Raw genomic sequence first — 24,416 nt, 5'->3', positions numbered from 1 at the left:
AAATTCTACCCCGGGGAATCGAACCCAGATCGTCTACCTCGTAGTTTAGTGACGCTGTTGACTGAGCTGTTCCGACACTGGATAATACTATAAAGGCTGTGATGTTTTGGAGTCGACTAATCTAGGGGTTCATGCTTGTATCCCTAAACTTCCGGTTTGCGTAATTGTAGGCGACTTCCTACACTAGCACGCAAACTATCAGTTTCTCAAAAATATCTTTGTGCTGTTAGCTGGGGAATATAGGAACCTAATTCAGTTAAAATCGTGGACAAACTTTGAAACCGTAAATCTGAAACACGAATATAAACATGTTTCGGAATAAATTACAATAATTATGTTTTTGGCAAAATTTTATTTTGGTGATGGGATTCAAAACAGTGTACATCTGCCTGCAAGACCTGATGCTGGTGGGTGATCATGCCTGACATCAGAGAAAATTACGTTTTGTTAAAAAAAAAACAGTGTGTCTATAAGAAGAGACATGTGCGTTATTACGTTATTAGAACTTCAATGGAAATATCTGTCACATCTGCAAATTGGCTAGTGTCATTTGCATATTGATTATACCCTTTTTCTCATTTTTGAAACTCCAGAAATTTCGTTTTGAAATGTTATTATGTTTGATTAAAGGAAGGAATACAAAAGGATTTTAATTACTCATGCAACTGCTTCGAGTTGAAATTACACTAATTAATATGAATATGCATATTACATTTTGTTTGTTGGACTATTAGTAAACAATGAATTGAGCCCAAAGACACGGAATATTATATCTCGAACAGACGTTTCCCTGATGATGATTTTAATATTCATCAAATTTCGGAACACGTCAACAAAGACTGTGTTACGAATTAAGAATGAACTCCCTTTGGACAATTGAATGCTTCTTAACAGACCTGCTACTTTCATCTGTATAATTCTTGAGAGACAGAGAAAATCCGTGGTAATGACTTACAAATCTAAAAACAATTAAAATTAATGTTAACAAATTCTTGACTCCCGTATAAAATTAAAGACATTTGCCATTAGTGGATTTTAAGCCTTGACAATTTGCCCTTAAGATATGTCGTGGACGTGAAGATTCACAGACAGTTATGAATATTACTGACTTATACTAGATGTCAAAATTTTCAAATGCTGTGCATTTCAGTATTGCATTACATTTCAGGTTCTAAAAGTCGTATAAATTTAATTAACTATCTACAAGCAATGTCTTTCGTTCTTGATTTCAAATCTGCCAGTAAGTAAAACAGGTGAATGGACGATATAAAAGGCCATAGTGTGTTTGATATGACAAACGTAGAACCTTCTATATCTGATGTGTCAATTTGATGGTCATTTCTGAATAAAAATTTTACTATTAATAATTCGTATAAAGTTGGATGTTTTTTGTTGTTGTATTTTTATAACACATAAAGTAGACACAGACTCAGAGCAGTTACGGATGGTTTCAGTACAGGTTTGTTTATGTAACATAAAATAATATTTGTAATCCTAGATCTCTGCAACAAATGTAATCCTACAACCATGTGAAAAAATATTTTCTTTTTGAGAATCAGTGGACTCGAGTGGACATGAAGACAGACTAACTCCACGGAGCATATGGCTTCTCGCTAGGCAAACAGTATGTTCAGACATTCAAGAAATTCGTCGTCTTTTACGGAAGCCTAAGGTTCATTACCGTGCTCACTAAAGCTGTCTCTGTTTTAAGCCAGACGAATTTAATCCAAAATGTTCATTTAATACTATAATTTCATATATGATTAGATATTCGAAGTGGTCTCTTTTCTTCAGGTTTTCCAGCCAAAATGTTGTCATTCTGGATTACTTTTTCAAAATATGGTGCACATATAAGATGATTTATTGCACCTCGCCAAGGGTAGTTGGTAAGTGGGCGTGCATGCACTCCACCACCACCAACTGAAGTGGCTCATTGAAATGGATTCTCCCATTGAAGTTACCGATGTCAACGTACAGTAATTGTTTTTCGTTCAAGGGTTTCCTCGAGTATGAAACTGGTATAAAATATTCCGAACACGAGAAACAGATTTCATAAATGCGAAACATGATCAGTTCCTGGCTACCAACATATGAGTAGCCTTCCTCATTTGCTTGAATGTGACATGACGTAAATGAAATGTTTTTTTAAAAAAAAAAATACAGACATCTGTATACTTCAATATATGATTACAGTTTTTACTTGTCAGTGGCATGGAAAAAGAATGAGGTATATGAATAAAACACCACTAAGGGTATCGTGATAACAGAAAATAATTTTTCTCATCAAAGAGCTACATCAGGCAAAATAATTTAACGAGATATGCAATTTCAACAGATCATTTTCACAATTAATAATGAATATAAAATATCCTTACATAACTCATTGTCACGAAGAAAGATAAATTAGTAACGAATGAATGACCCAAGTAAGAGGTGACAAAGTTTTTTTTATTTATGTCTGTTACTGCATTTCAAAATTCATGGGGTGGGGGGGGGAGTGTTGAAAAGGCGACAGTTTGTTCGTCTTTTTGTTAGAAATGGTTGTAGCGATAATCCACAATTATTAACCTGTTGTGTTCTACCAATATAGTCCCCATGGATCGTATATTCTTTAAATAAAGGCTTTCATTTATATCGAATTAAATACTTTTTAGACTTCATCTTTTATAACAATTGTTATAAAATTATTAATATGAACTATGAAAACGTTTTTATTTTAAAAATGAACCTATCACTCCAACCATATCTGTGATTCTGAATAACCAATTGACTGCTCAGATAATGATTCATTTATTTGTTCGTTTTTGTATCGTTATAGGGAAAGAGAAACTGGATTTTTAGACAGGTAATTTATACACTTCCTGCCATCAGTTTAGTGCATGTGATGTGCACATTGAGAGCCTGGATTTAAGTAAAAGAACGTTGTGTGTCTTACGCTTAGCTTCAACCCAGTTTAGCGTGATATTCAAAACAAAAGGGGAACAAGTTTATGATTTCGGACAACAAATACACGTCTGTTCCACGAATTAGGCCTAAGAAACATTTTATGGTAATCTTTTCACAAGATGCGTGAATGAAAGCTAAACGCGGAAGTAAAAGTTTAGTTGTTTCGCTGCACGCCATATGGGCACTTGGGCGCAGTGGCAGATGCTACAAGAAAGTCCTCTGCCTCTGTCGGGGATCGAATCCCTCTCAACCAGTCTGTTCCTTACACAAGTTGGAGTGTGAAAATTATAAATCGGATTTACATTGTATTAATTGTTAACTTGTGCAGCGCATTTAAATTTATCTTGTGTCTGTCCAATATAATTAATCTTTTATTCAGTCATGTCTCACTAAACATTTGTCCGAGAGATGTCCTGAATAAATATTATAGGAACCTATAAAACACACGTATTATTTGCATAAAATCATCGTTTACAAGTAAGTATTAGAATAATAGTTTAGGCCTGAAAACCATGTCGTTAAATAAAATTATTTCGAAAATTCTGCAGCATCTTAGGCCTTTCCAAACACGACGTTCCGAAAATTGGATCTGTTTCCGTGATCTGGTAGGGAAGGGATGAGAAGGTTCGTCCTCCGTTGTGTCCTTTAAAACGAACCAACCTCGATCTCTGGATAACGAGAAATTTGTAAGCAGCAAATACAAATAGGAACTACCCTCCCCCCTATTACCATTTCTCTCCATTCGATTTACAACTACTGCATAAATCATGACAGCTGACAGACGCCATGCGTGTATGAGGACAAAAGTCTTCTCATTTCTCTGTCTTGCGGAAATGAACCTGGCTAATTATGTGGCCGAATTGTGACTTCATCTGTCCACCATGTCATTTTGTTTATTTGCTTTTTTCCATATAACCAAAGCTGAACTGGAATTCTAAAAGGTAAATTGTAAAATTAATCCTGTGCCATGATACGTCTCAAGAATAGTCCCTAGTGTATTGATTGTTCTGTGTTATTCATAACGTAGCATGAGCTAAGAACATGTATGTCTGTCTGTCTGTCTCTGTATCGCGTTTTTCATAAGAACTAGATAACCCCGATGAGGTAGCCACGGTGGTCCAGCGGTTAGAACGCTGGCCTTGTAATCCTGGGGTCTCGGGTTCGATTCCCTGCGGTACCCGAATTTATAACTTGTGTTGGGCAAGGCCGTGGTCTAGGCAACACGGAGTTTTCCTCCGGGGGCTTCCCCGGTTTCTCCGTGGCATCCCAACAATTACTCCATTCACACACAGAAGAAGGCAATGGCAAACCACTTCTGGATCATCTGCCAAGAACGTATATGAACAGGTCCCAGTCCGAGAAAAGGATGGAAGGATCCTGTTCATATGGACCTGTCGTCAGACAGAACACTAAATAATAAATAACCCCGATGATCACATATCATTTTTGCAACACATTGGTGGGAAAATGTGAAACAGAGTTACTGTTAGAACAAATTGTTGTAACAATAAATTTGGATCGATTTATTTTGACAGTGACCTTGGAATCCATTCTTGTCTTTAATACCAGAGTTAAATTTTTACTCCATTTTTCGCCCTGCTGACATTAACTCCCGATGTGTCATGAAGAACGCCTTTGACAATTTAAGTGAACACCATTTCACCCTGTCAGTAGCGGGAAACATGAACACTATCCTTAACAGGTTTCTATGATTGTCGTATATTTTTACACGTAAAAGCTATTAAATGTACATGAGGCCTATAATATTACGCAGAGTGAAATGCATACAACTAAGCCATTTGAAACTGACCATAATATTTTTGAGGTTGAAACTGCTGTTTGAAAGTGTTATAGGTATGTATCGACTGGTATTAATGAAATTCTAGTCAACCCGATCTCAGTATAAGGTAAAACTTTACCTTGTGATACCCACAAATTATTCATTAAAATTTTATTCATACTAGAGAATAATTGGTACAGAAGTGGAGGGATTCTATTACTACAATCTGATGTCTTAAAAGTGTTGACGTGTTTTAATCTTGTAGAATGCGTTTGTGTTTTAAGATGTTCATCCGAACAGTTGGTAATCGCTTAAACTACACGGTGTCGTAATCCAGAATATTACACCTCCATGGAAACCTCAAACCTAGTCAGTCTCGTAATCTACCTAGGGCTATAAAGTACTAGAAATTAGAAAGAAATATTATTAATTATAATAATTATATAATTATATAATTATAATAATTATTATAAGAAATATTATAAACTTAACACAAAATTTTCCACTATTTTATCATATCACGAAATTATTGGGGAGAAGAAGATGAAAAAGAATTTGAAAAAAAGGTAGACGAAGGTAAGAATTTACGAAAAAAGAGCAGAATATAATAATTAAAACATATGAAAATGATAATGAGGAGAAAAATGGAATAAAAACACTTGTCCTCCCATGTGACCTCTGTAAATGTAACAAAAAGTACTTAAAACTGTCGTTGACTTCGTAATGACTTGTACCTGGAAGGGACAGAATGAAAATAGCAGTCATACTTTTACTTACGTTTACCGTAAACACAAGGAAAAAAAAAATAACACGCTGCAAAGAGAAAGTTATATATTTCATCTGTGGAAAATATTTTTCTATCGCACGCTCGATTTAACAGACTTCATGTTAATAAAATACGAAGCTTCACTAAACTCCACAGATCGATGCTGTACCGAAAATTGGTCCACCAATAAATTCTGTGCACGTGTTTCTGGCCCTAGTTTTATTAGCAGTAAATTAAAATCCTAGGTCAAACTATTATTTGTTCTTTCTCAGATAAAATGTCTGATGTGTCACTTTTGCAGTTTGGCTTATCGCTTTGAGAAGTGAAGTGACATTACTAGAAGAAGAGATTTCTTCTCAATTACCAGAGCCGCTATACTTTACCACCCACTGTGACATCTCTCGGGGAATTATGAAGTACAAAGTGATTTTTCCCACTCTGTGTGAGATAAAATTCTGTGAAAATGTGGAAACTCAGGGGTTTGAGTTATATTATGGCTTCCTTCAATGGTGTTCTGCGTTTTCATCTCATTCGATGTAAGCACGGTCGTCCTTATCAACTGATTTCATCTATCTGCTAACAGACAGTTACTGTAAATCAAACAAACTAAGTAACATAAATGGCGATAAATACCAAAGTTTACAGTCCCCCATTTGGTCAATAAATACCACTCTCTTCATGGAAGGCGAATGTTCATTACCGTGTTCACAACAGCCTACACGTGAACGCCAACCTGAGCTAGCTAAATCCAGATCTAAAACTTCTTGACGATGGTGAAGAGTCAATTGAATAAAAATTTTCTTGGATATTATCCATCGTCTAGTAAATATAAAACGTAAAAAACGACGTTTCGGAGATGGGACTCTATCTCCGTCTTCAGGTTCCTACACAGTTGGGCCCACTAGATAGAGCTAATCCCTATCTCCGGACTGTGTATGAACCTGAAGACGGAGATAGAGTCCCATCTCCGAAACGTCGTTTTTTACGTTTTATATTTACTAGACGATGGATAATATCCAAGAAATTTTTTATTTAATTAGCTAAATCCATTTTAGACCCTCACACCTTAATTTAAAATCCGCTGTAATTCTGTCCTCGAGTCTATTTCCGGTATCTTACCTCTAAAATTTTATATGCATTTCTTATTTCCCTTGTGCGTACTTAATGCCTGTGAAAGTCATAGTACATGGAAACAAAACTTTTTAATATAGATAAATATAATAAACTAGTTTGTCTCTTGGTAAGGTCCATAAAAGTGTTTCAGTTTGTATTTTATGTTTAACATTATGTGTACACTGCATTATTATGAGAATAATATTTTTAAAAGAATTGCCTTGTAAGATTTAGCCTCACATATGGTATAGTGTATATTTATTTATTTATTTATTTATTTGATGGGTGGATTGGATTTAGCTGGTCTGGCAGACGTTTCAGTGTCGGCTTCTAACAAAAACACTGTAATGGACGTTGGAATTTAAGGAAAATATGCGGGATTTGTTTGGAAACCGTATCTATTCGCTTCATAAGAAGTATTTTTCTTTTCCAAGTTAGATACTACAACGTATTTGGGTGTTATACACAACACCTAAATAATATCTATTAATCGATTTTGTCTGTAAACTTTATTCTTTGTTTAAATCTCAGTTATTAATGTACTGTGGCCTTATAATCTCTCTTGGCTGTTATTTTAAAATCAAAACTGTATTATACTATTGACGAAACCATTTATTCTTCATTTGTATTCATTATTTATGAAAGTTTGGAATTAATTCCATTTCTGACTTCAAAGACAGAAGGCAACTTCGTATTGATATCTAATTTGACAACAATCTATTCGTCTTTTATTATTCTTAAGGATGAAAAATAAAAGAATTATGAAAGTTTAATAATTCATTTCTTTCTGTACTCGCAGCATCCTTGTTACAACTCATTTCTTGAACTTTTACTCGGCCATTGGTGAGGGACTGCTCTGCGCGTGCGGTTGAATGCGAGAGAGAGGTAAGTCCTGTTTCTTACTCTGTAGCACGTTATTGACAAAGGGGCCAGAGATAAAAGTGCATTTTCTTTGTCCATTGTGAATTTTCCTTGTAGATCTCAAGGAGACAGCATCAAGTTTCTACGTATTCCATTATAAAAATAATTCTTTTGTTGATATTGAATTTTTTTGTATTCAAGCTACGCCAAAGTGCCTTAAACGAGTACCGTAAGGGCGTGTATCATTTATGAGAAATCACGAACAAACATGCTGGCTTAGACAGATGTAAATTATGGAAACAAAATGTATTGATTTTGTAATTGAAATCTACTCGCAGGTTCTGGAGACAGGGTGTTAAGTGTGCCGAGCACAGGGCTTGCCAAGTTCAGCGGGGGCAAGGGCGTGACCAGGAACTAGATTTTAGGACAATTTCTTTTAGACGGAACTGAAGGGGAGCGTGTGGAACAATAAAAGTGAATAACTTTAGAGCATGCCGGAAGTGGATTTTAAAGTAAGGTCGAGATACAAAAGAAATTTCTTGTAGGGTTAAAATTCCCGTCGGTTGGATTAATTATATATATTTTTAAAATCTTATTAATTTATTATATCAGAAGCGGGGAAATATCGAAGCTTCACAGTTCGAGGGAGTCATGGAAACAAACGAAAATGAATCATGAATACATATATGTGTGGGTGTGCTGGTGCACATGAATTATGCATGCAAGCCAGTTGAGTGTAAATTTTTTTAAAATGTAGTTTTGCTGTATATTGAAAGACATGCACAGGTTCTTTTCTGTCTCTAGCTGTAATGGGTTTTAGGTTTCCGCTATGTTTAGATTATTAATGTATATGTCAAAATAGGGACAAATGATGGACGCGAGACACATCTGTGTTCCGAAATGACTTTGCCCTCTGATTAAATGAATTGTAAGATTAATAAATAACCCAATATGGTAGAGCATTTTTTGAGAAGCTAGTAGTATCTCAGCTAGTGAATAAAGTCCCAGCCTGTTACAGAAAACAAAAAATCATTACCATTTTTACGAGACATATTTTATTTTTATTTATTACCAACGAAATTTATTTGTTCATGCTTACATATGAGTTTATACAGTGCTTTATTGTCAGTGGTTTGCAAGTTACAATTTTAATTTCTTACGTTGTCTTCCTTTTTTTTAACACATAATATTATTTGAATATAAAATGTTTGGTATAATAATTTAAAATTTTTTTACATAGGCAAAACACTGATGATGTCTTATAGTAGATATTTACGGTGAACAATATGAATGAATATAAATGGAAATTAATAAACATAGGAATGAATTCTACTTTCATCAATTGCAAGGTACCAGGGCCTGGTAGCGTTGCACCGAAAATTCACTAGATACTTTAGATTACTATTAGCCACTATTTAAAGCAGTTGCTGCTTATTTTATAACCAGTCTGTACTTTGTACTGGACTTCCAATTTCTGGATACATCGCCTTCGTGTAACGCAACATCAGATTAATGTGAAGCACAAATCCCAGACTGAAACCAATGGCTAAACTCTAACCTGGTCCCAAGTATCAACATGGTATAATCATTGCATCCTATTGGTAAATCTGGGTAAAGCCCGGAGGCTCAAACTAAAGTCTAAACCACTATCATGGACGAAGTAGACTGTAAAAGGAGCTTAAGACCAATGGCGGCCATTACTTAAAGTGTGGTCATCCCTCTACTAGAGTGACCGTAAAATATTGCTTAAAGGTTTACTCTGTTCTCATTGAATGACATGAACAGTTTGCGGGGTAGTGGTCGGTGATTGTCCCACCAACTTTAATATTCAAGAATTCAGAGTGTATTTGTTGTCGAGCTCGCAGGTTCTCATGTCTACGTCATCTAATCTCGTAGAAGCGAGCCGGAATTTTCGGAAGTGTTCACTGCGTCAATATCAGGGCGATGATTACTCAGGAGTTACCTCTGAAACGTCCGGTGAATTTCAACGAGACGATACAGAGAAATATCCCAAAAAGACAGTAATCTTTTGTGTTTATGACTTTAATATGATTATTAAAATAAACAGCGATTATTTCTCTAAAGAGCATTAACCAATTTATCACAATGTGTTTTCTTTGAGGTAGGAACTGATGATTTTAACAATATTTTTATGACCTCTGGCTTCAAAGGATTAATGAAAGTGAATGCAGGGGATTAATAATGTTGAAAGCTGGAGAAAACATATTTTATAATTTTAATGGCTTTGAAATCATTCCTACCGACTTATCGACACGGCATCTCATAAGATAAGACAACTTAAAAAATGACTTGGCGAATTGTCTTAGCGTAATTAACGATAAAATAACACGCCCTGGTTATGTATTGAGGTAGTTTGCTACTTCAAATCCGTTTACATCGTTTAAATTTATAAAATATTCGAAGAAAATGCATGGGGACATCTTATACTGTTTATGCCTCTGATTCTGATTTTGTTGATGGGCGGAAACGAGACATGGAATCCAATCAAGGCAGAACTCGCCAGTCTGTAGACCGCGCGTAGCGGAGGAAATCGCCCTATCTGATGAATCGTTCTCTCACAAACAGATGATAACTCAGTTTTAATGGTGGTTCTGGGCGATTGAGGGGTGGGAGGGGGATTAGCAAGAAGAAAGTGGGACTGAACGAGTAGTTGAGGGTTAACAGACACGCCAACATTTGAAGGATAAAAAATTCAAGATGAATGATGATTCGTGGGGAATCTCCCACCCTCCAAGTTCTTTTGATGAAGTCCAGACATTTGCGTCTGACATGTCCCATTTCGCAATTCCAAGTAAGACGGAATGAAAGCTTACAGCGTACAACCATCGCTTCCTCAGCTGGAACGTCTCAAGACTTATCTATTTTATGATCTTCAGTAAACTACGTCAGCGCATTTGTATATGTTCCCATCTTACCCTTATTGCAAATTTTAGTTTAACTCCGCGTTGTTGTTTTTTAAAAAAATTCTAGTGCATTTACAGAATGATGTTCAATAACCTGCGAATTCTTTGTTTTGGAATCCAGCACAAATTATTAGAAGTTCTTTGTGCTGCTTTTCTTTCAAGCGTTTGGTATGTAAATTCAGCTCTAACGCAATGTATGTTGAAGATTTCTGTCTTCTGGGTTGTTGCGCTGTGTAGTCTGGTAGATATTAACCAACGTTTCAGAGGTCATACTGCCTCCGTCATCAGGGCGATGAATATGTATGTTGTGCATTAACGGAATAAGGGCCATTCACTGATTTTATTGTATACATTTTTGTAAAAACATTGTAATGTGGTACAGTCACGTTCAGAATTAAAAGTGTGGAGAAAGACGTATGATGGTTGAATAAAAAAGAAAGTTTGGTACGTTTTACCCAAGAAGATGACCAGTTGAAACACGTCCTGCAGAAAGACAGATATTTTTTCAAGCAGAAGTTTATAACTGTTGTTGTGTATAAAATGTAATGTGAGATTTATAATTCATGAAACGTATTTATAGCAGTACAATTGTACGGTAAGCAGACATAGCAGAGAAGGTATTGGTGACCTACGTTTTACAGATGTTCAGTGAGGTCATCGCGAGCGGTCCAGTAGATATAATAGCTATTTTCAGTTTCGTCGAAATTTCATTTAATATTTTTATAATGAAGTTTCTTCATCATCAGCCTGAAAGTGACGTACTTTGACATTTAAACAAATAAGTTTCATCTAATACATGAAAAGCACTTGAGAATAAAGTTCTGTGACGTCATAACGGACTACTACTTCCTGTTGTCAGCAATCGCTCAGAGACAGCAACGTCCCTAGCGGAGGGAAAAGCTATCTCTGTGCAGAGACGAGATGACCTTCTCATTCTCTAGCAGAGGTGACCTTTAGCAATCAAGATTGAGTGGGCACTCTGACCTTATTATGCCTGTTTGCACTTCCTTTTACAACACACCGCCATTGCGGACTTATTGGAAAATTATTAACATGACATTCTACATAAAAGGGATTCTGAGATTATTTGATAAAACAATTCACGATAATCTTCTGTGTCACTCCTGGGACTGCAGATTTCAAGAATATTTCGACTTTTGATGACGGATATTGAAAGTATATGGAGCCAAAATTATTAAACAACTTGCAAGGATGTGTTTTTCCAGCAGCATTTAAAAATTAAATAGAAGCATTATTTTAAAAATTGTTTTATTATTTTATACGGGATGATAATGTTGCGTCATATTGTGATGATTATAATTGTTTAATTTTAACCGTCTAATCACAATACAAATATTTTATTAAATATTAAAATATTATTACTACAATTAACATTTAATATTTAAATTTTTATACGAGTAAACTTACTGTAAACCTATATCCGAGCGAATTGTTTCACGTAGGCTGTAGAAATATGTGTGAGGCACGAAACTCATCTGAATTAAATCTAAACATTCAGTTTCCTCCGCTGAGGGAAAACAATTTTCACGCAGGAATACATCTTTTGGTCCAAAACGGTTTCCCAAATGCACCACAGATGTAACATTTTCCTTCCTGGTCCTTGTGCGTTATAACAATTCATCTTTCCCTTTTCATCGCTTTCGTACGGAAACCACCCAACGCTTTATGACCGACCAGTACAGGAGAAGCGGTCTCATATCACAGGGGTCAGCAAAGGATAGCAAAGGTCATTGGATCGTAAAATAGGTATTTGTTCTTCCAGAAAAAGAGGTAATATTGGCGGCTATCAGAGTGGCAGAACTGGTCGACTGATTGCCCTAGACGAAACTGCGTCTCTGGATTAAATGACTTTATAAATAATCCCTAAGGCACCTGGTTGCATCAACAAACGGGAGGATTTTAAATATTCCGGTGCTGACATTCCTTAAAAAAATTGCGTCTTATCAAAAAATTTTTTGTCCATTACTGTGACACCAAACTTTCAAAATATAAGCTCGTTGAACTGAGTTCACATATTTAAGAATTGTTTTCCTAAAACCCACTTTAATATTATCCCTCATTTACACTTCCATATTATTCCTAAAATTCAGAATTTTTCCAAACTATTTTACTTCTAAACATTGAAAATATTTTTTTTCTTCGAAATATTATATGCTTTATATATTTAAATAAATTTATCTGTATAACAAATTACTATACATTTAAATTGAGCAGAATAAAAAATTATAGTTTTTGCTCATATTATTTTTGGCTCTCTCAAACTAGAATACAAGTTCCTCTTTCAACGTATAGTACCATAGATTAACATGTGTCCCGAATCGATACGCATTTTCAATTCGACTACGTTTACAACTACTCCTATCTCTCGATTTTCACAGTTTTATGACGTAAAGTCATAACAATTTACGGACTTCCGTCAAAGTATTTTATATCGTGGTCTGTTATTTGCCATTTCTGTAAAATGTCTATACCTGAGACGTGATGTGCGTTAGGGATATCCTTCGCTTACGTCCGTTTACGGTTCTGTAATGGACTTGTATATATCTGGAGTAGTTGGAAAAATCATCTCGCTGCTAGAAATGGGGTAGTTCCATTCCAGTACGTTTTATCGCAAACTAATAAATGTCTGCGATATTATGGCAAAATAAACACGTTCAATTATCTTCTGTCAGTAAATATAGGACTTAAGGACTGTTAGTTAAAATACAGTATGAACGTTATTCGTGCCAGAAATAAGAATTTTTTGGGGTCACAAGAAGAATTATCCAACTTTTAATGTTGGAGTGGGAAGAAAATCTTAAATTTGCACATATCTACAAATAAAATATAAAATTTATATAGCTTGTGAATTTACATTATTTTCACATAAAGTACAGTACTTCAGGGTGCGTATGTTTGTTTTTTTTATTTACGGGAAAATATAAAGAGGACTGTCCATCCGCCGAAACACTTAGAGAATCGGATATATGTGTGACATCACTGAAGCCTCTTTGTGACCTCTGTACACCCCTGGCATTGTCGTTGAAGTTCCTTCGGTCAGGAGACCGGGACAAATTTAGTTGAATCCACTAATTGAGCTGGTCAGTCGGACGGTTTGGGCACGGGGGTTAGTGGAGGGGGTGCAGCTTTCGCACTAGAAATTAAATTATGCTCCAAAATAATGAGATTAGAGATCTCTGGCTGTTGGTCGCTGATGCGAGATATTGGGCCCCCGTATGCTTCCGTTGCTTTACCCTGTATGGGGGAGCAGAAAGGGAAGATGAAATACAACACAGCAGTAACAAGTCTATTCTGTCTTGTCTTCTGATATATCTCAATAATATTCCCTTCTCTTTAACCCGGAATCATTACTTCATGATAATGAAGGCAATAAGTACCTATGAAAGGTGGGACAATTTATATCATACTACACAGCGCAATGTTCTACAAGACGGCGAAATTATTCTTATATTTATCATGGAATTATAAAAAGATTGTTGAGAATGTAGGCTGTTCATTATTTAGCATCTAATTAAAATTATCGAACATGGGTTCGGTTTGATTAAATAGCAGCCAATCAAGTAAGCACTTGACGTCCTTTATATTTATTATGAAATGGAAACTGAGGAACTCGAGTGGAGTAATCAAGAACGATTATACACGTTCTTCCACCGGAAGGACACCGAGCCCATTAAAATGTCTGCGTAAAATAATGGAGAATCTCTTTCGAAAGTGGATTATGGAGGAAAAGGGAGAATATACAACAGGGCATAAGATATGAAGGGTTACGGAGAACGAGGCGTACAGTGAATTGTGTTATATATATATATATATATATATATATATATATATATATATATATATATATAGCAGGGCTACCAAATACAAGACAGCGAGGCAATATCATTAAAATTAAATGTGTTGAGGGTCGTTGATTTTCTACGGTCGATATTTGAGTCCTGAGGTACAGAGCTGATTGCTAAGGCTGTGGCAAAAGATTAAGCAAGTATGGGAAGTACAGAATGCTCCAAAATTCATGCAACATTCTGCTAAATGTCATGTTTTTTTAAGCATAATATATTTTAATAATTAATTTTCACGTCTATTCTCAAAATAGCTTGTTCCGTCAGCTATCCTGAGCCAGATCCAATCAACATCTTTCAACTTTACTTCCTTATCAAGTCTGCTGAATATTTTCCCATCCAAAATTCTGTACGTATTTCTTGTCTCTGCTATGTGTGGTACATGCCCCGTCCATTTCACTCTATCGTATTTGATTCTGCTAATAATATTTATTGGTTAATACTATTTTTCGATGCCATATGCTTAACGTATTGTTTCAAAGGAAAATTATATATTTTTGAAGTTTGGATGGGTCGTAAAATACGTCTTCCTGTCACGGCATCATGGAGACGTAGGTGCAGACTTTCCTGAAATAGACCTACATGTGAGATTAGGTCACATTTTCCATTACAAGGATTTTTAAAACTTCGGTCAACTTTTTGTCAGAGCATCACACCAGTACGACATGTAACTATTCACATATAATTGTAAAACCTGACAGTTAGTGATCCATCATTATGATCATTGAGAAGTAGTTTTGACGTTTACGATAATATTTACAGACAACACTTGGAAAATGGTATTTAGGTTTAGTCGTAAAATCTCATTGAATTATACCATTTGAGATAATTAATTATAGATGGAAGAATAGCGTTGAAATATATATTAAAAATTATTATGCAGAAGATTAATCTCCCACAGAATGGAGACAAATAGTAGACTAATGTAAAGCGACCTTCAGGAAACATTTCTTCAGTAGCTGAGGATACCATTAAATTTAAAAGGACTTTTATCTATGGCTTAGTTAATTATAAATATATTGAAACTCCTTAATCGAGGGTCTAAACCAAGTCTTCTACAGTCTGGACGTCAAAGTGGTTTACAAATTGATGGAAGAATTTTTATATGCAAAAAATATGATTACTATCTGAGATATTAAAATAATTAACGTCACATAAATTACGGAATATTCCTTAACTCTCTTGAATTGCTTTGCTGTTTAATCCAGTGAACTTATTCGTGGATTTCGACTGGTGAAATCACTCCCACTATAATTCAGCCACAAGTAGCACTCAACTTTAATAAATCATGCAATATATTCTACCGACAGATCGGTTGGAATAGTCAAACGGTCGAAAACAAACCATGTAAAATTCAAATGACGCAGGAATCAGGCCTCCACTCTCCTTCGACAGGTCCATTTTATGCAGTCAATTTGGATTGTGTACAGTAGATTTTAAGGTAATAGTTGAAGTATAATTTTGGCCCCCAAAAAATAGTATAACATGAGCGAATCTAAGTTTCCTTCTGTTATGGCTTTGCGTGAAAAGAAGCAAACGTGAAATACATACAGGCAGTCCCAAAATATATATACATTCATTCAATGAATGGAATGAAGTTTTTATGTCATTTTACATATCTATATCCTGTGGAAAGATACTGCGATGCCATCAGTTAAGACAACACTAGATTCTCCCCATAATAACAAGAAACGAAGACTGGTATCAAGGTTAATATTCCGTGTTATAATGTGTATACATATTTTTGGAACCGTTAGTAGTTCTTATTAAGCTTTGTGTGTCTTGGTAACGTCGTTTAATTTTAAGGATATAAACAGTTTATAATTACATATTTATTTCTTAAACATATCCGTAAATCTGAATACATAAATGATATTTTGTAAATTGATTAGAAAGTTATAACTTGGAAACCGGCTATTAGGTATAATAAGCTGTTCATGAAGAACTCGAAAGAGTTTACTTTTTTAATTCACAGTTGTGACGTCATATTTCATACAAGCAAAGTTTTCATTATTTCTTCAGAAGGAAATGTTTGTAAAATTTTACGTACTGCATGAAACAAAACAAATGGTCTTGAGTAAAAATAGAAGAACACGAAACTGTTTTCCACCTTTGCCTTTTATTCCTATATTATTTTATATATTCAAAATTATTTGTGCAAATGGAAACGTAACCTTTCGTGATATCGTTTGACATCCCGCAGCGCGAAATGAAACATCGTAATTGAAGAATACATATGCATGAGTGGATGAAATGAGTACAGTCACAGTGGGACTTGCGACAATACAGAGACAATGGAACATACCCGTCCATCCTCAAGAAAAGAAAAGAAATCATTTAACCCCAAATATTCGGGATATTTATTTAGATCAGAATTTATTTAATATTTTACACCTCTTAAACTCCTTCAATCTTTTGATTTTATCGTGTAGCTCTTACACTATTTGAAGTGGCATTGGAGAAATTTTCACATTTTATAAAATGTCGTGCTTCAGATAGTGTTTGTAGGAATAAGACGCTTCGTTTAAAACCGGTTCAGATCAATAGATATTGGAGGGTGGCTAACAAATTCTCTATTGAAACTTGAAATACTACAGTATTTTTTACTAAATAAGCATCAAAAATGAACACAATGTGTATACCAGTCGCAAAGAATTCATATGAATCTCAAAATTTTCTTGGCAAGTGAATTGGGGTCTTCTGAGTTTTGACATTGTGTGGTATTTATTGATATCTGGGAATTAAATGCCTTCATATTAAGAACTAATAACAATTAATGAAAAGTACAAATTCTGGAGATTCTCATTACGCAGATTTCTCCAGACTCCTGTCATTTCATCACTCTTCTGTCAAGACAAAAGTATCCGAACAATCCTCGAAAATTGAAATTTTATTTGATTTTCAAGTACATTACAGACTTGCATAATATAAAATTTTCCGATGCACCAATTAAGTGTTTATTAAAGGTGTTACATAAAAGAAATAATACTTAAGTACAATTTGAAACTAAGCCGAAGCTCGTTTAAATAACATTTAAGAATTCAGTCCGAACCGCAGAGAAAACACAGCACTTCACCATTAGAACAATTTGTTAACGCTGATAAAAAAACACCAAATATACAAACTGCAAGTGTTATTTGTTTTTAAGGCGCATGGTAAGTATTTTTACCACTCCGTTTTAAATAGTTACAACTTCTGGACGAACAGTGGTATTTGTGTGGTGTTAAGGACATGCGAGATGTACTAAAGCCTCTTCAAGTTTAATAAAATTTCCGTCTTAAAGATGCTGTTTTAACTCGATTCTTCCCCAAATAAAATATGTTTAAAGATTTACTCTGTATTGCAGATTATGAACAACACATTTCTTACACTAGCCAGATTAAACATTTCTCAATTGCATTGCATTAAACAATCCACACACACACACATGCACACAGGGCAGTGGCTCGCTGTCATTTCAGCTGAATTATTAATAGGTGGAAATTACTTTGCAGGAGTCTGGAGCCGAACAGATGCAAAACGTAAAGAGTAAATAAAAATACGAAAAATGAGTTTGTGCCTGCAATTGTTTTGCACAACAAGGAGTAGACTAAGGGAAATAGAGAATCAAGAGTTTCTGCTGCATAAGAACACCGGTGTTTCACTCAAAATTAGAATTATGTTTTGAAATTTCTCTTCGTTTAGCCTTTAAATATTCATTTTCTACTCTTTATTTTTTTTAGGTTTCATATCAACACCCTGTCCCATTATTATTTTATCCCGGTTTAAATATTTTTTTGAGCAATTGCTATTATTTTGTGCGGTATTGGGGTACTAAACGCAACCTCTAAATAAGTTTCTCATAATTTGATTTCCGGCCATAATTACTGTTATCTCCACAGGTCAACATTTTTGCCCACTCTGACAGCTGTAAAATATCTAAGAATTAAATTACATTTGCTGGGTAAAATGCAAAGTTTATCTAAAGAAAATTTTTATTATATTTTTACGCATACCTATCATTAAATATTTTGATTAATCATTTGTTATACGACCTCTCTGAAGTTACGGGAAAAGCAGAATAAATATTCGTAATAAATCTGATAAAATTGTGTGGACTATAGAGTGGCCTGGATCTTATATCAAAAATAACGTTCTCTATTCCTGCCTGAAATCGATCCACGGCTATCGAGATGTTAGACTAATTACCATTCCGAAATGTGGTAAATGATGTTAAATAATATTAAAAATTCAGTCCGTACCACAAAGAAAACACATCTCTTCACCGTTACTAAGATCAGCTGGTTAACGCTGTTCAAGGAAATAATCCCTGTTTATAGAGAGGACCATACGAAACCCACAAATACACATTGCGACGTTGATGTTTGTTGAAGCAGATGGTACATATACTTACCACTTAGATTTAAGGGAAATATAAATTGGAGTAAATTTATTCAGTGAAATAGCACGCATACAGTGTTCAAGAAGGGCTCAATAATTTTCACATAAGAGAAAACCAGTGTTGTAATCAGACTCTGGTACTGACAATACAGTTCACAAACAATTCTGTGCAGTTTGATATAATTTTTATGACATTTCTTCTGTCACCATTTTGTTATCGATTTGAACATAAACTGCTGTGCATTGATCCGATTTGCATGGAGAATTAATTAATAACTTGTAACATCACATGTTATGCATAGTCTATATGTCTGCTGACTTGTTAATAGAGGGAAAACAGAAACGTGTTCATTTCCCATGATTTATATCCATCGATCTCAGACCTTTTGGAACAAATCGTACATCAAATCTCATTGAGGCTGCCAGAAGCGAGTTATATTATGCGAACGCAGTTTCATCCAGTGCATCCAAAGAGAGTCAATGACTCGTATCCTCATCGAGATGGCATTCTATGTTGATGAATTCACTTGGAAATTTAAATTTGTTGATTAAGTTGGCTACATTCAGTGATGATAATTTCACGACAAAAATTAATAGCAAAAGAGCAGATGGGAGAATATGGCGTGACGTGGACGATGTTACACGTTTCGGGCACAAATTATTTATTAGCATACACAGTAAAGTATATAATTATAATTATATGAGATAGTGGTTTATATACACGCATAATTTCGAGTGGTGTTGATTTAGATAACTTGAAATTTGTTCTGTGAAATATAAAAAATCTCGGAGCCTGGAGACACCTGTAATCAACAGATGAGTCAAAATTAAGTTCCAAGTTAAAGATATTAAAATTTTTGAATGAAGTCACTACAGCTTTATTGAGCACTTATAAACATGTACAATTTAAAACAAATTTGAAGCTTGTTCCAAAATGTCACGCGTCGTACCATACTTTGTTCTTTTTAGATTTATAATTTATTTAAATCGGGACCGAGTTTTTACTCTGCCTGTATTTCATAGAAAAAATACTGGTATGACTGTGATAGTCTATGTGATTATACGGAATTGCACATTCATTCACTTATATCTCTCAAATAGAGGAATAAATACATTGGTAAGTTATCATGTTCTCACTGCGGAAGAGTTTGAAGACGTCTCTGTGATATTGCGTCGTGTGATGTGATAGAATCTTACCGACACACTAGGGCGATCGCCCTGATGATGGCGGTAGAAAATAGCTCCGAAACGCCAGTTAAATTTTAACACGACGCAAGATCTCAGAATACAGTCTTCTTCAATTAATAACTTGTTCACAATGTCGTGAAGTTATTTTGTTTTATATAACTTTATGTTAAATGTATTTTAGACCAATATTCCTTTAAGGCCAGTCAATTCTGATGTAGGAAATTACAATCATGCTGAGTGGCATCCAATCGCATGGCATCCATTAGAATACTGGGGTCCCTTTCTATTTTCAAATTACATCACACAGAAAATGTTTTACAGAGACAAAACGCAGAGCAGGAGAATAGAAGATTTTCGAAAGTTACAATCTAATCGTTTTTAATCAGTCGGAAAATAAAAATTCAGAACATGACGCGACACCTGTGAGTTTTCAAAGGACACCAAAGTAAAAATATAATCTATAATGTCGGTCTATTCGTTCTGGTCGTAGAATTACCTGACGAAATACAGTTACAAATATTATAACATCACTCTGCTGTATCTGACAGACTTTCTTGGACTATGAAGTAAATTTGGTTTGTAATTCTGGATTTTGTAAAATATATCGAGTGAGAATCAGTGCAGAAAGAAATAAAACCCCAAAAAAGTAATAATTCGTAGAGCAGAGGTGACTTTTCTAGTTTGTACAGGTTTTACAAAGATTTAAGTTTAAGGAGAAACAAGGCAATAGATTACTTCGTTCATTTTTAATTATCTAGCTTTGCCTGGGTACAGAAGTCCGTCACTCCATCTTCCCACTTGCTGGGGTCTGCTTGCAGCACACAGTCAAGACAATCCATCACTTAACCTGACCTCTTTCCCTCTACTCGGCCACAGCTCTGATTCCTCCTCCCTCCACCCCTCAGTGCTCTTTTTCCCTTCAGGCAAGAAATATATTTTACGCCTTACTCCATTCACCGACTCTCACTTCCTGATTCCATCCCATTCTCCTTTCTTTTCAATCTCTTTCCTCTTAGCCGATTCTCTGTTTCATATATCAAAGATTTTTTATGCCTTCGGTAATTTGATGTGTCTCGTTTCGATTCTGCGTAGCTGTCATTTCATTATCTACAAATCATTACACCGATTTAGTGTACATTAAATCAAGAAATGAATTTTACATCGGTTTAAAGGGTAAATAAAATTATGCCAATAGGAACAGAATACATTATACTTCTTGAATTACGCATAATATGTACGTAGTAAATGATTCAAACCATTTAAAAGAATATTTAATGACAGCGAGGAATTTTTTTAGTAGGATTTAAGGTTATTATTATTATTATTTAGTGTTCTGTCTGACGACAGGTCCATATGAACAGGATCCTTCCCGCCTTTTCTCGGACTGGGACCTGTTCATATACGTTCTTGGCAGATGATCCAGAAGTGGTTTGCCATTGCCTTCTTCTGTGTGTGAATGGAGTAATTGTTGGGATGCCACGGAGAAACCGGGGAAGCCCCCGGAGGAAAACTCCGTGTTGCCTAGACCACGGCCTTGCCCAACACAAGTTATAAATTAGGGCACCGCCGGGAATCGAACCCGAGACCCCAGGATTACAAGGCCAGCGTACTAACCGCTAGACCACCTCATCTTATTATTATTTAGTGTTCTGTCTGACGACAGGTCCATATGAACAGGATCCTTCCATCCTTTTCTCGGACTGGGACCTGTTCATATACGTTCTTGGCAGATGATCCAGAAGTGGTTTGCCATTGCCTTCTTCTGTGTGTGAATGGAGTAATTGTTGGGATGCCACGGAGGAAAACTCCGTGTTGCCTAGACCACGGCCTTGCCCAACAAAAGTTATAAATTCGGGCACCGCCGGGAATCGAACCCGAGACCCCAGGATTACAAGACCAGCGTTCTAACCGCTAGACCACCGTGGCTAATTGATTTAAGGTTATTCTTGTTAAATTTCGGCGTGTCTTTTAAATAATCGTAGAAATCAGCTTCGGAACTGTTCAGAAGCATTAAACCAGAACCGAAATAGGACAGAAGCTATTCTGTGGTTCGTTTCCCCATAGGTCATTAACGCCAAGAGAGCTCACAACTGAAACTCGACGCTCCGGTGCATTCACTCAAGTGCAGAACGCGTATAGTCGGGCGACACGTGTCATTGCTTCGACGCAACAGAGGGAAATTCAGGGAATATTCAGGAATTCATATGGGAAAGTGGATAAATGGAAGGATATATATGAATGGAATAATGAAAATCAGTCGCATTTCATTAATCGTTTAAAAGTAATTCGCTGTCTTATTGCTATTTCCACCAATCAGAACGAGAGGTAAGATGATAAATCATGTTAACGCCATTTTGAAACAATTTACTCCTTAAATCTCAGCGATAAACATGTCCCACCTGCTTTTATCATTAACTCTGCGATTCGTATTTATGTTTTTAATATGATTCTCACTTTAAACAGCGGTTAATTCCTTAAACACAGTTAACAATCTTTGATCTTAGAATCCTTATTCTCTGCAGCGGTGAATTATTGTGTTTTCTTTGCGGTAAAAGTAAAGTTTGTCCCACTATACGCCATGTAGGCGCTTGGGGGAGAGGAGGTATAGCTCCTCTCTTCCTTGACCTCGGCACTAGATGGGGGGTGAGTGGTCAGCATCACGCCCCGACCGGCTTTACCCCTGGGAAAGGACCCCGGTACCCATTGTATAGGAGGCTGGGTGGGCCCCAGAGCCGGTCTGGACACAGAGGCTAGAGGAAAAAATCCTCTGCCCCCGTCGGGGATCGAACCCCGGTCGTCCAGCCCGTAGCTAGTCACTATACTGACTGAGCTATCCCGGCTCATGTTTTCTTTGCGGTAAGGATTGAAATATTAAATAATATTTAGGCGAGCTTCGGCTTTAAGGGGTAGAATAAACTATACCGCAAACGAGCAAAAATTAACATAAATGAAACTGTCCAGTAACCAAGCAGACCTCCAAATTCTCCATTCTTACCACTTAATACGCGCCGTGTGCAGTTGAAAGGGAATTATACGTCATTAAACACCAAACGTTAAACGCCATTTACACATGATAGCTCATACGGTCAGTTCCCAATTAGTATGGTTGGTCAGCTGGATAATGGCTGATTACAGTACTGAGGTCAGGCAATTAAGTCTGAGAAGGTAAATAATAACAATTCACACTTGCTTAGCCGGGGCCGAACGTGGGGCAAAGGGTTTGTTTGTTAGTTACGAAAGCGGATATAAGGTGCTTAGCTGTCAAAGCTGAGTGGCCAGTACACCATTTTTTATGAAGGAGATACCAATTTCGATTTGTGGTTTATTAGGGCTTTATAAACTTCTCAAGTCTCTCTGGGCAAAACTACGATAGTAATTGAAAACCGAAACATGTCGTGAAAAAGATGATGCTCTAATTGTAAATCGAACATTTCGATAGAAAGAGCATAATTTTAATATATTTTAAATATTAAATGTTAATTGTAGTAATAATATTTTAATATTTAATAAAATATTTTATTGTGATTAGACGGTTAAAATTAAACAATTATAATCATCACAATATGACGCAACATTATCATCTTACGATAGTAATTTAAATAGGCCACAACGGTTCCTTTACACATGATGCTTATCTTTAAAATTGTGCCTGTAACTGGCTAGAGCCTTTAGAACAAACATTTTTGATATAAAAATAACACAAATAGATGTATTTCGAGTTCTAGTCAGTAGCGTGGATAATGAATTGTTATTACAAGCTCACACCACGACGTGGTAAGATTTCTTTCTTCACTCAGCTACTGGTGAAAACCTCGATTGAAAGTGTCCGTTACTTCAAGTAAATCAAAGCGGCGTCGATTGGAAGTCTAAAATTTCGGATCTCATCAAATTACACAATTCACATAATATAAATCAAATCATGTGCTTACAACTGCGTTTAATTTTAAAGTATGAAAAAATTATATTCCTAAATTCGACAGGCTTATACTTTATCACAGTAAATATGAATGAAATAATTATAAGGTAAGTGTTAAGTTACATTCCCGTAAAAATGTTTGTTTCTCTCCTGATCCCTGGTTCGTACACCCATTCTTATGAAAAGGCGGGTGAGATGGTTCTATGAATTTTTCATAAATGATTAACTCTGTAGAAGCCATGCTCGTTCGCCATTGCTTATGCAACCCCCCTCTCCTACATAAAGCAGCCTTTTCTTCATAACTTTCTCTGCATCTATTCCTTTTCTCATTTTCTACCCCCTTCCACCCCTCTGCCACTTTCTATCCACTAACGTAACATCCTTCCCTTCTTCCTCTCACTCCATCACAGGTCTTAATTCAAAAGATTTCACTTTTGACTCGTCGTCTTATATCTTATAGTGGCTGTACTCAGACCTCGGGGCAATCCTGTGTTTTTGATATTAGGTTCCAGTGTAGCCAGAAACTGTTTCTTGCCGCATTCTCGTGAAATAGTATTAAAATATCATAGAAGTGTTCTTCTCAATGTAAATTTCTGTTAGGTCTTACACGGACTTCGCCTGTTGTGTACCTTGTTTTGGTCCGGAGGGGAAGATGAAATTTTTGTCTCTGCAAGAGACG

General features: G+C 35.7%; 1 long non-coding RNA gene across 1 annotated transcript in view; it reads left to right on the top strand.

Moving 5' to 3' along the window:
* LOC110833220 (uncharacterized) overlaps positions 1 to 24,416 on the top strand; it is a 153,681-nt gene that overhangs the window by 9,778 nt on the left and 119,487 nt on the right. The window contains exon 2 of the long non-coding RNA XR_002544159.2: positions 7,405 to 7,490. This is a non-coding gene — a long non-coding RNA (uncharacterized LOC110833220). The remainder of the gene's footprint in view (positions 1 to 7,404; positions 7,491 to 24,416) is intronic.

This window comes from Zootermopsis nevadensis, unplaced genomic scaffold (genome assembly GCF_977971745.1).
Source record: "Zootermopsis nevadensis isolate Lab colony 2312 unplaced genomic scaffold, Znev_1.0 Znev_ptg000011l, whole genome shotgun sequence".
Taxonomy (NCBI): domain Eukaryota; kingdom Metazoa; phylum Arthropoda; class Insecta; order Blattodea; family Termopsidae; genus Zootermopsis; species Zootermopsis nevadensis.
This window is presented reverse-complemented; position numbering and strand designations above follow the sequence as displayed.